This window comes from Papio anubis, chromosome 15, assembly GCF_008728515.1.
Source record: "Papio anubis isolate 15944 chromosome 15, Panubis1.0, whole genome shotgun sequence".
Lineage (NCBI taxonomy): Eukaryota > Metazoa > Chordata > Mammalia > Primates > Cercopithecidae > Papio > Papio anubis.
This window is the reverse complement of record NC_044990.1, coordinates 65,656,577-65,669,981: the sequence shown is the minus strand read 5'-3', so window position 1 is coordinate 65,669,981 and position 13,405 is coordinate 65,656,577.

The window sequence follows — 13,405 nt, the reverse complement described above, 5'->3', positions numbered from 1 at the left end:
AAGGAGAAAATTTGAGCCACAATATAAATAGTAAAGTACTGAATTATTAACCACAATATAAAACAAATATCCATGAATCTATATTGATGTAAATAAAGGATTGCATCAAAACATTAACAAGAGGAAATAAATGGATCTCCCATACTAAATAATTCCAAATATAATTACTCCTTGGAATGTAACTGTCTATTATTTAAGAAATATGGGCTGCACAGTGACTTCTTTCCAAAAACCACACATTTTCCCCTTGAAAAAGGGGGGAAATGTGTCAAAGTGTAACATTATGTTAGAGAAACCTGACAAATACTACCTCAGCCAGGCAACCACTTTTAACATCAACATTAAGCTGTGTTGAATGTGACCACGTTTTATAAGTCATGTTGATTCCTTGGTAGGAAGTGACTAGCATGGCACTCTGCATCTCTTATCTTCTTCCTGAAAACATACAACCCCTGCTTAATTAATGGAAAACATCTGGCTAACCTAAGTGAAGAATGTTCTGTAAAATACCTAACCAGCACTCCTCAAAATGCTCAAATTCGTGAAAAACAAAGAAAATGTCATAGCCAAGAGAAGCCTAAGGGTGATGAGCAAATGAAATGTGGCACTATGGCTGGAACAGTAAGAAAAGAATAAAGAGGTTCAGTAAAAAATGAAAACTATCTGAAGTATAGACTTTAATTACTAATAATTACCAATATCTTCTCATTCGTTGGGACAAAAGTACTAGCATAAGACATTTAGTACTAGCGTAAGATATATACAGTTGTGATAAAAGTACTAGTACAAGACATATACAGTACTAATATAAGACATTTAGAATAATAAAAACTGTGGTTAGTATATATGGGGACTCTGTGCCATCTTTTTTTCATTTTTCATAAATGTAGAACTATTCTAAGGTAAAAAAGTTCATTTAAAACTAATACTGATGCTGAATCTGAGATGAATATTTATAAACAAAAATGGTTTAGTTTGATTCTGATAAATAGCTCCCTAAATTAATAATTCAAATTTAATATTACAAGTTTTTAAATGAATAATTGGCAATGAGAATGAATGGCTTTGAAAGTAGCATCCATTAGTTAATGTGGCATGGATGGTATTAGGCTTCTGCGTCAGCGAGCTCAGTGATGGAAAGAACTCGAAGTTTAGTTCATAATTTTACGCTATGTGGAAAAGGTGGGGCTTTACATTGGTTCCTTACTGGGACAGTTTTTCCCAGTGGGGTAATAATGAGCAGATATTCGGGTGTGCCAGAGCATTGTGGGGACATTTATCTAATTTGGTTCATACAAACTTAGAAACAGGTAAGAGCCACACTCACCAAGATGACCAATTAATAGTAAATTTGATGACATTGTTATTTATACATCTGTCACTCAATTGGGTGCAAACTGGAAAGGGTTAGAAATGAAACATTGTCTTTCCTAAAACTATTTAATATTAATGATAATTCACTTACATAAAATCAGATATTTTACAAATGACAAAAACAATTGTGTAAAGAGTTTTAGAGAGGTTCCCCTCCCCTCTTTCTTCATTAATTGGTCATATGGCTAGTCGATTATTTCCAGAGGGAATCTTGCTAGTAACAAAAAAGAATTTGTGTAATATTTTTCTTAGGATAGTGATGGTGTTGAAAACCAGTTTCATTATCCCAAGCATTACTAACATATGCTTAATATAGGATTAAATTTTTTAAAGAAATAATTGCTAATGTAAGACTGAGCTAATTGTTAAAAAAAATTCCCAAAGTAGCCACATGTCTTGCACAGAACAACTAAACACTTCATAAGTATCAAGCTGTTCTTTCCCAAAGAAACATGAATCATAATATTGCTACTGAAAATGTTCATTAAACTAAATGAGAGTGCAATTAGCTTCCAAAAATCTTAAGTATTCCAATTTGCTGTCAAGAGAAATTATACATTCAAAATGTGTTTATTAGCTTCAGTGCATTAAAACTTCTGATTTCAGGAATATTTCGACCTACTTTTAAGAACAATTTGTCTTAAAATAACTTCAAATGCAATTTCAAACATCATGTCACATAGTATAAGTGTATGGAAATATTCAGTTTTATTTAAACTTTTATTCTTTGTTTCATGCTTCAAAGTAAAGACTCCATTTGTACTAGTGTAAAAAAAAATTCAATCCAGTGAATCGAATTTGTGTGGCAATTATACCATAGTCTGAAATGTATCTGAAACAATGCCAGAATTCGTAGTTTCTATATTGATTTTATAACAAATCATTTAACAAGATAATTGATCTTTGTTGTCTTGCCTTAGTTATAAAAAACTTGTGTCTAAGGCCGGGCGCGGTGGCTCATGCCTGTAATCCCAGCACTTTGGGAGGTGGAGGCAGGCGGATCATGAGGTTAAGAAATCAAGACCATCCTGGCCAATATGGTGACACCTTGTCTCTACTAAAAATACAAAAATTAGCTCAGCGTGTTGGCATGAGCCTGTAGTCCCGGCTACTGGGGAGGCTGAGGCAGCAGAATCGCTTGAACTTGGGAGGCGGAGGTTGCAGTCGAGATCCCGCCACTGCATTCCAGTCTGGGGATAGAGCAAGACTCCGTTTCAAAACAAAACAAAGCAAACAAAAAAAAGTGTCTAAATTGATGATTTAAGAAAATATTTTATTGAATTCTATTTTAATCCATATTGTGAACTCCTCACCTCGTAAAACACCTATATATAATATTTAATTTTACAAATATTTTTAAACAAGTAGATGATCTGAAGGTAATTCAGAGAAAAGATCTGAGGTCAAAAGCCAGCCTGGGCCAGGCACGGTGGTTCTCGCCTGTAATTCCAGCACTTTGGGAGGCCGAGACCGGTGATTAACGAGGTCAGAAATTCGAGATCATCCTGGTTAACACGGTGAAACCCCGTCTCCACTAAAATACAAAAAAACTAGCCGGGCGAGGTGGCGGGCGCCTGTAGTCCCAGCTACTCGGGAGGCTGAGGCAGGAGAATGGCGTGAACCCGGGAGGCGGAGCTTGCAGTGAGCTGAGATCGCGCCACTGCACTCCAGCCTGGGCGACAGAGGGAGACTCCGTCTCAAAAACAAAACAAAACAAAAAAGTCAGCCTGAAACACAAAGTTATAAAGGTAATAAAATTTTGAATCTGCTATATAGCACAGACATAGCTATGAATCAAAGTAGATTAGAATTTTAGACCACAAAAAAATGATTAAGGCAAAGGATTAAAGACCATACCTCTTAGACTATAACACAGAAAATTGGGTACAGTGGGAAAAATACATTTCACCAAACAACTATCAAATGGTTACATTCTTATCTCAGCTTTATCTTTCTTTAAAGAAAAAAATGAGTAAATTCCGTGAAAAGTTATTCCATCGGTTGACCCTCAAAATAGCCTGGGACCTGCTTTTCTGCTATTTTCGTGGTTCAAAACACACACACACACACACATATAAAAGCACACATATGCATATGACGGAAGTTTCAGGCACGCATAATTGCCACTGAGTTCCCATAAATATAAGCTCTCAATAAAGAATTTTTAAAATGAATTACAATATACTAAAGGAAAGAAATAGCAATAAGTAAGTTAGCAGTAACTACAACATGAGTATAAATACACACAATCCAGGTATCAGAACTTTCAAGCCTAGTATATGAAATGAATATAATGTATACATATATAATTTAATGCAAGAATTAATAAAGGCATGAGTTAGGAGTAGCAGCCTATTACAATGGCCAGGAATATTGAAAGGTAATATTATTTATCTTAGTTTCTTTCAGGACATCTACTCATTAAAAAAAAAAGGAACAAATTCATTTTGGGGCATATTAATTGTAACTGTTCCTGCACAATTTATTGAATGGACAAATTGCTCTGTATTTGTCAAGAATCTGTTGTTCAAATGTGTTTGTTGTGTTTCAAGTTCTCGATTCTTTTGAAATGATCTTGTTTTCTATCCCTAGATAAAACCACAATGTCTTAATAACTGCAGCATTATGATAATGCTTAATGCCAGGTAATGTTAGTTCTTCAGCTTGGTTCTACTTCAAAGATGTTTTGACAATTCTGAGGCCTTTGAATATTCATGTAAATTTTTGAATCACCTTGTTAATTTCTACTAAAAAGTCTTTTTGTAATTTTAACATCTATTCTATGAAAACTATAACAAACCTGAGGAGACTAGACTAGACACAATAATGTCTGACTCATGAAAACGTATATCTCTTGTTTTATTTAGGGATTTTAATATTTCTGTCATTAGTTTTTTTTTTTTTTTTTTAGTTTTCAGCTTAAGGATATTTCAGGTCACTTTTGATCATATTTATTCCCAATTATTTCATACTTTGATGCTATTGTAAGTGGTTTTTTTAACATGAAGATGATAAATTTTTAATGTGTTGCTACACTGTCAATACTAAACATTACATAGTTAGAAAAACATCTAATGGGCCAGGCGTGGTGGCTCACACCTGTAATCCCAGCACCTTGGGAGGCCAAGACGGGAGGATCACCTGAGGTCAGGAGTTCAAGACCAGCCTGGTCAACATGGTGAAACACTGTCTCTACTAAAAATACAAAAATTAGCCAAGTGCCTGTAATCTCAGCTACTCAGGAAGAGGAGACATGAGAATGGCTTGAACCCAGGAGGTGGAGGTTGCAGTGAGCCGAGATCATGCCACTGCACTCTAGCCTGGGCAACAGAGTGAGACTCTGTCTCAAAAAAAAAGAAAAAAAAAAAAAAGAAAAACATCTAATGAATACAAAAATAAGTTTTTGATTTATATTTTCCGTTTTTTTTACCCATAAATACATTTTGTAGTTATGCAAAATACATCCCTGTAAGAATAACTAGGTCTTTTTCTTTTAACTTTCTCATTAGTGCATAAGCTTTTTATGAGTATAATAACTGTCAGTATTTGCACAGCACTTTATAATTTATAGAACATATTCACAGCCATCATTCCTTTCCATCTTCTCAACTACCCTGCCTATTAGACAGGGAAGATGTTCTCCCAGTTTTACAGATGAAGATGCCGTGACCGACATCCATAAAGTTTGTAGCATCAGAACCAAATCTCAGGCTAGAACAATCAAGTTCTGGTTGTTGCTGGTATACAAAAATGTAATTCAATTTTGCATATTAATATTATGTCCTGTAATTTTGCTACACTCACATACTGGCATTAATTGATTTTTTTTTTTTTTTGGTAGATTCCATGGACTTTTACATGAATTATCATATCATTTGGAAATGAGATGGTTTCATTATTTCTTTCAGATACGAATCCCTTTTATTTCTTTTTCTTTCCTAAATGCTGTTTCTAAAACTTTCAACACAATGTTGATTAGAAATGACGAGTGCATATAGCTTTGCCTCGTTACTGAACTTAGATGGAAAATGTTCAGTGTTTTGTTTTATGCCCTTTATCAAGTTGAGGAAGTTTCTATTCCTTCTTTTGCTAGTTTTTATTTAAAATAGGTGTTGGATTTTGTCAAATTCTTTTATTTTGCTTTTATCCTTCCCTCCCTCCCCTCCCTCCCCTCTCCTCCCTACCCCCCACCTCCCTCCCTCCTCCCTCCCTTCCTTCCTTCTTTCCTTCCTTCCCTCCCTCCTTCCTTTTCTTTCTTCTTTTATCTTTTCTTCTTTTCGTTTCTTTTCTTCTTTTTTTATTTTGAGACAGAGACTCTCTCTGCTGCCCAGACCGGAGTGCAGGAGTGCAGTGGCATGATAATGGTTCACTGCAACTTCTGCCTTCAGAGTCCAAGCAGTTCTCCTGCCTTAGCCACCCGAGTAGTAGGTGGGATTACAGGCAAATGCTACCACACCTGGTTAGCGTTTGTAGTTTTAGTAGAAACAGGGTTTCACCATGTTGGCCAGGCTGGTCTCTCGAACTCCTGAGCTCAAGGGGTCTGCCTGCCTTTGCTTCCCAAAGTGCTGGGATTACTGGCCACGGCAACGGGCCTATTTTTTCTTATTTAGACGTTTCAAATAGTGATTTTTGTATGTTGATTCTTGAATGTTCACCCAACTTGTATTCCTGATGTATTCCTGATATAACACTTATTCATTATGTTTCATCATTTTTATATACTGAGGTATTGAATTTTTGAAAATTGTATTTAGAGGATTTTTAGCTTTGCTCATGCAGGATATTTGATGTAGTCTTCTGGTCTTGAAATGAATTTGCTAATGGTATTAGGGTAACAGTGTACTCATGAACACAGCAGAGATTCCTCCTGATTAATTTTCTGGTAGAGTTTATGTAGAATTGGTGTATCTTCTTTCTTCAGTGTTTGGTAGAATTAATCACAAAACCCATCTAGGTTACGACATTTCTTTGTGGGAAAATAGTAAAATTTTTGTAATAGATATAAGAATACTCAGGTTATCTAATTTTCCTTTTTTTTTTTTTTTTTTTGAGACGGAGTCTCGCTCTGTCGCCCAGGCTGGAGTGCTGTGGCGCAATCTCGGCTCACTGCAAGCTCCGCCTCCCGGATTCACGCCTTTCTCCTGCCTCAGCCTCCCTAGCAGCCGGGACTACAGGCGCCCACCACCACACCCGGCCAATTTTTTTGTATTTTTAGCAGAGACGGGGTTTCATCATGTTAGCCAGGATGGTCTCCAGCTCCTGACTTCGTGATCCGCCCGCCTCGGCCTCCCAAAGTGCTGCGATTACAGGCTTGAGCCACTGCGCCCGGCCTATCTAGTTTTTCTTGATCAAGCTTTGAATTTATGTATATTTTAGAAAATGTGCCAATTTTATCTAAAATTTTAAATTGATTGCTATGAAGTTAATGATATCTTCTTATTCTATTAATCTATGGTCATATCACATATTTCATTCTTCATAGCAGTAGTTTCTTTCTCTCCTTTTTATTCTGATCAGTCTCATTATAAGGTTATCTATTTTATTATTTTTGCAAATACTCATCTTTTCATTTCAAAGATATTCTATTATTTTTCTGTATTCTAGTTTATTTTTTCCTGATCATAATTTTTCCTCCTTATTTTGAGTATAGCTTTTGATTTTTTCTACTTTACTGAAGTTTGAAGTTATTGATTTAAGAAGTTTTTTTTGTCTAATATGTCGTGCTTATTAATATTCCCCAAAGTATTGCTTTGCCAATTTCTGGCAATTTGATTATGCCGTGGGTTACATTTTCCTTCATTTCAAAATACATTTTAATTTATCCTTTACTTTTTTCTTTAACCTTGGATTATATAAAAGTATATTATTTTGTTTTCAAATACTTAGGGATTATCTAGATATCTTTCTTTTATTAGATTGTAAATTATTTTTACTGTGGTTAAAGAAAATACATAAAATAACTTGAATTCTTTTAAATGCATTGAGGCTTTTATGGTCCAGAATATGGCCTTTGTATTGTTCTATAAATTATTGAGAAATTATTTTAAAATATCATGGATATTTCAGGCTGTTTTTTGATATTTAAGAATATTGTCATCAATTCTATAGCTTGAGGCATTTGTGCTTGTACTGTGTCTCACAATTCACACACAATTCTGAAATATATTGAAGTCCATTCTCCTACAATGCAGAATAAAATCTTACAATAGATGGATTGTTAACATTTTCAACTTTCTACCTATGGGAAATATTTTATAATTTATTTTGCATTTGATAGGAAGCAGGTTGAATATCACCTTATAAACATTCTCTTGCTATAAAATATTCATTGACTAGGTGATTTTTTTTATTGGAAAGATCTATGACTACATTGGGAGAAAAGATAATTTTTTTTCTCTAACTTTCTTTGCTTACTTCCTTGTAAAACCATATAGTGAGGTGAATGCTTATTATCTACTCATGCAAATGAAGCCTTAGAGCTACAAAAGCTCTGTCTACTACATGTCCCTATATTTACTATTGCTTTGCAGAAGAATACTTATCTAATGAGTGATTACGTCAGGAGAAATTGTCATTCAATTCAGGAATAGCCCTTTCTTCTCATCTGCTCTTCATTTTCCTCTGATCCTCTGCTTCGTTCCATGTATCCTGCCAAGCTCTATATTCTGTAAAGCCTAGTGTTAAATGTCACCTTTACAAAATTATATGTAGACCTCATAAGCCAACTCTTTCTTATTATCCCGCAGGTTGTTAAAAAGTTTAAACAGAAGAGAAAAGGCATGATCATTCTTTTCTTTTATATTTTAGTTTCTTCGAGAATTGGTTGTCTCAGTGCTGTATCTCAGTACTTTCTGAACATACACTTTACAAATAAATCATGATATTGTCATGAATTAGCGTAGTGAACTTTCTTCAACTGATAATACATTTGCAAATATTTTAGGGGAATATAGGATCCTTCTCCTGGTATAAGCAAAAGTCCATTCTCTAAGATTTTATCTTTGCTATCCTATACAGCATTTACTAAGTACTATATTCATTATAAATTTCTTTTCTCCTAGCTTTATTGAGGTATAGTTGACAAGTTAGAAAAGTTATGTAATTAAGCTGTATGCCTTGATGATTTAATACATGTATACATTGTGCAATAGTTAAAATCAAGCAAATTAACATATTTATTACCTGACATAGTTTTCATTTTATTTTTTGTGTGTTGTGTGTGGTGAGTATGCCTAAGATCTACCCTTTTAGTGAATTTCAAATATACTACAGTATTGTTAGCTACAGTTACATTGTTGATCAGCAGATCTCCAAAACTTATTCATCTTGCATCTTTGAAGCTTTGTACTCCTTGACCAACACCTCCCAATTGCCCCCTGCCTCCCCGCCCCCCGCCATTTCAGCCCCTGGTAAATACCATCCCACTTTCCGTTTGTATGGGTTTAACTATTTTAGATTTTAATGTATACATGAGATCATGCAGTATTTTTCTTTTTGCTTTTGGGTTATTTTAGTTTGCTTAGTGTTCAATGTTGCAGCGAATGGCAGAATTTCCTTCTTTTATAAGGCTAAATAATATTCCATTGTTTACACATAATATATAATAATATAATTTAATTTTATTAAGGAAATAACTTAATATAATTTTAAGAATATAGGAAATATATATATTTTATATATATTTGATGCAAAGGTTATTCGCAGCAACATCTCGTGCAGTCAAAAATCCTCTTTAACTTTCCACTCCCTAAAATCTTAACTGCTAATGGCCTACTGTTGACTGAAAGCAGTATCAATGATATGATAGTCAATGAACACATATATTACATATTTTTTATATTATAAACACTTCTTACAATAAGTAACCTAGAGAAAAGCAAATGTTATTAAGAACATCATAAGGAAATGAAAATACATTTACTATGCAGCATTAAGTCATTAAGTGAAAGTGGTCATCATACGGATCTTCCTCCTCAACAACTTCACATTGAGTAGACTGAGAAGGAGGAAGAAGAGGGGTTGATCTTGTTGTCTTAGGGGTGGCAGAGGCAAAAGAAAATGCCTGTATAATTGCACCTGCATAGTTCAAACCTATGTTGTTCAAGGGTCAGCTGTGTATATATATTTATTAATTAATCTATCAAAGGACAATTAGATTGTTTTCATATCTTAGCTATCATGAGTGATGCTGAAATATTTAGTGAGGACAGGTAACTCGGTGAGTTGCTGATGTGATTTCCTTTAGATATATATATATAAGATGTGGGATTGTTGATTCATAGAGTAGTTCCATTTTTAATCTTTTTGATGAGCCCAAATAATATTTTCCATAATGAGTGCACAAATTTACATTCTCCATAACAACGTACAAGGATTCATTTTTTCTATATCCTTGACACTTGTTATGGTTCATCTTTCTAACAGTAGGTATTCTAATAGGTGTCAGATGTTATCTCATTGTAGTTTTGATTTGCATTTCCTTGGTTATTTGCAATATGGAGCATATTTTTATTTACTAGATGGCCACTTTTATGTCTTCTTTTGAAAAAAAAAATCTATTCAACTTGTTTTCCTACTTTTAATCAGGTGACTATTTTTTTCTTTTATTTTTTGCTATTGAATTGTATGACTTGCCTGTGTATTTTAGGTGTTAATGCCGTATCAGATGGATTGTTTGCCAATATTTTTTTCCATTCAGTAGGTTGTATTTTCACTATGGATTGTTTCCAAGAGTGAAAAAAATGTGCTTCTTTTGCTGTGCAGGAGCATTTTTGTTTGATGCAATCTTGTTTGCCCACTTTTGCTTTTGTTTCCTGTGCTTTCAGGGTAATAGTCAAATATATATATATGTCCCAGATCAATGCCAAGAAGCTTTTTGCCTGCATTTTCATCGAGGAATATTACTGTGTCAAGTATTATGAGTAAACCTTTAATGCATTTTGAGCTGATTTTTATGTATTGTGTGAGATGAAGGTCTAGTTACGTTCCTCTGCAAGTGCATATTCAGTTTTCCCAGCACGAGGTTTTGAAGAAACTATTCTTGCTCTATTATGTGTTGTTGGCATTCTTACAGAAGATCAGTTGACCCTAGATGTACAATTTTATTTCTAGTCTCTCTAGTCCATTTTATTAATCCATATGTCTGTTTTCATGTCAGTACCACACTGTTTTAATAGCAATAGCCTTACAATATATTTTGGAATCCAAAAGTGTGATATGGCTGGGCATGGTGGCTCATGCCTGTAATCCCAGCACTTTGGGAGGCCAGGGTGGGCAGATCACAAGGTCAAGAGATAGAAACCATCCTGGCCAACATGGTGAAACCCCATGTCTACTAAAAATACAAAATGTTTGTAGTTTATTGTAGTTTTATAAGAATTATAGAATTATTTTTTCTATTTTTGTAACAAATGCATTGGTATTTCGATAGTGTGTTTCTTAATGTAATTGCAGATATAAGTGATAGATAGTTAGCATTCTGTTTCCAGTACTTATGAGAACACTATCAAAAACATGGTAACATGCTCGATCATTAATAAATGTTATGGAAGAAGTTCTGTAGAAATAAAAGCAGTTTCTATGTATTTACAAAGACTTTTGATCAAGTTTTGGCAAAGTTATGAATTACTTTTACTTGAAATATTACAATGAGCATAAGTTATCTTTTCAATAGTTATGACTTTATTTGAACAGATCTCAAAATATAAAAATTCCTTGAATTAAAGAGAAAATGATTGTCATTATGTATAGTCTGTTAATACACTTTGATTTTTTAAAGTTATAAAAAATTATTTTAGCTCTCTTATAAGTTCAGATGATAATTTTCCTATTTTCCTTTTGCATGACACACTTGTCAGTGTTTGACTTTAGGGTAAAAATAATCTTCTATGATTGTGTTCCATTTTCTATGTTCTTTTTTTTTTGAGACAGAATCTCCCTCTGTTGCCCAGGCTGGAGTGCAGTGGCGCAATCTCCCCTCACTGCAAGCTCTGCCTCCTGGGTTCACGCCATTCTCCTGCCTCAGCCTCCCGAGTAGCTGGGACTACAGCTGCCCACCATCATGCCTGGCTATTTTTTTTTGTATTTTTAGTGGAGGCGGGGTTTCACCGGGTTAGCCAGGATGGTCTCCATCTCTGGACCTCGTGATCCGCCAGCCGCGGCCCCCCGAAGTGCTGGGATTACAGCCGTGAGCCACCACGCCCAGCCCTATGTTCACAGCTTTTATAACCTTTTTTTCCGGATGGACTAAGTACTCACTTAAAAGACTGATCTTGAAAATTATTTAAGGCTTGATTTTGAATGCTATACTATTTCATCAAAGGTATCTGGTGTGACTTCTATTATTAAACCGAACTTAGCCATTCGTATTCTCTAATTACTCATTTTATATAGATTCACCAGTTTATTAATACTAATTTCCGTATTCTCATAAGGTTTTTAAAATTGCAGTATCACAGCAATATATAAATATATATTTTGCTTTCTAACACTCATATGCATGCATTTCTGTGAATATAGCTATATATCCTTGTAGGGATTTTTTTTTATCATATTTTAGAAAGACATCTATTTTATTCATGTGTTCATTGAACTAATTTTTATTTCCATTGACCAGAAAAAATTAGTATGCCAAACTTTTCAATATGAAATATTTCTATTTACTTAGTCTGATGTGTTTTTGTCAATGAATTCTAATTTTATCTCATTAATGATACTCTATTTTATTAATGTTTTCATGATATACCGTTTCTATTCGATTATTTTCTACATGTCAAAGTTCTTTTTTAAAAAATGGGTTTGTTATTAAACCATGATAGCTCAATTATTTTTAACTCAAACAGAATGTCTATGCATTTTAATGGGAAAATTTATTTCATTTCCATTATAATAATCATGTTCCTCATGTTTTCACTTTTCTTCTTTTTATTGGAATGAATTTTTTCTTACTTTCTATTTTCTTCTAATATTTTGAAAATGAAACAGCATGCATTATTGTTTTCTAGAAATTAAACACCATATAACATGTGTAAACACAAATGTTAAACATATATGCAGCATTTATTCTTACAGTGTACTCTTAAATCTTACCATTCACATTTAACAGTTTATCTTATATGTAGACACATTTTTTATCTGCATGCAAAAAAAGCAAAAATATTTTACTTTACCCCAGTTGCTCCATCCTTGTCATTCAACTGTGAGATCACGTAGGATTCTTTTATTTGAAGATTTTATATACACACATACATAAAATGCATGTTTGTGTAAATTTAAACATATCTTTGATTGCGTTCTCTGTTCCTGATTACATTTTAACTATTGTATTTTACTGAGAAAATGTCCATTTACTGCTTTATATACTCCAATAATCATTTGTGATTACATAATATTATTACATATTATATAACTATATGATGACACACTGCATAGTTGATTATATAACATCTCAGTATATCATGTATATACACACAAATGAGAGACATTATTTCATTTTTATTTCTTGGGTAGTGTGCTCTGTGAATCTTTAAATGTCTCAGCATAAAAATGTTTTCTCTTGCTCTCACATTTATATAATAATTGGATTGCTGAATTTTCAACCAAAATTATTTCCCTCCAAACTTCCATTGTGTCTCTACAGCTAGTATAGCTATGAGGGTCTCTAGTATCAGTCCTTCTGTTTCTCTCTGCGGGCTTTTGTGGTTCTTTTTCTTATTTTTAGAGTTTGGGGATTGCACTGAGCTATTTTCTTTCATCCTGCAGAGCCTCTTGGAGCGTTTCCAATATGAGGCGGCTTATTTTTTATTTCTGTTTTGGACACACAAATACACACACATACGTGTGTTTCCTTTTTATCTCTTTTATTTTCTCCTTTAACCCTAATTACATAAGTGATGAAAATCCTATGTATTAGTTATATTTTCTTAGCATATTTCTGTTTATGTATTACCTATCAGGGTTTTCTTATTGTTGCATTGTGAGAAAATTTTAGCTCCATCATTTCTTTCCCAAATATATTCTATAATTGCACCTT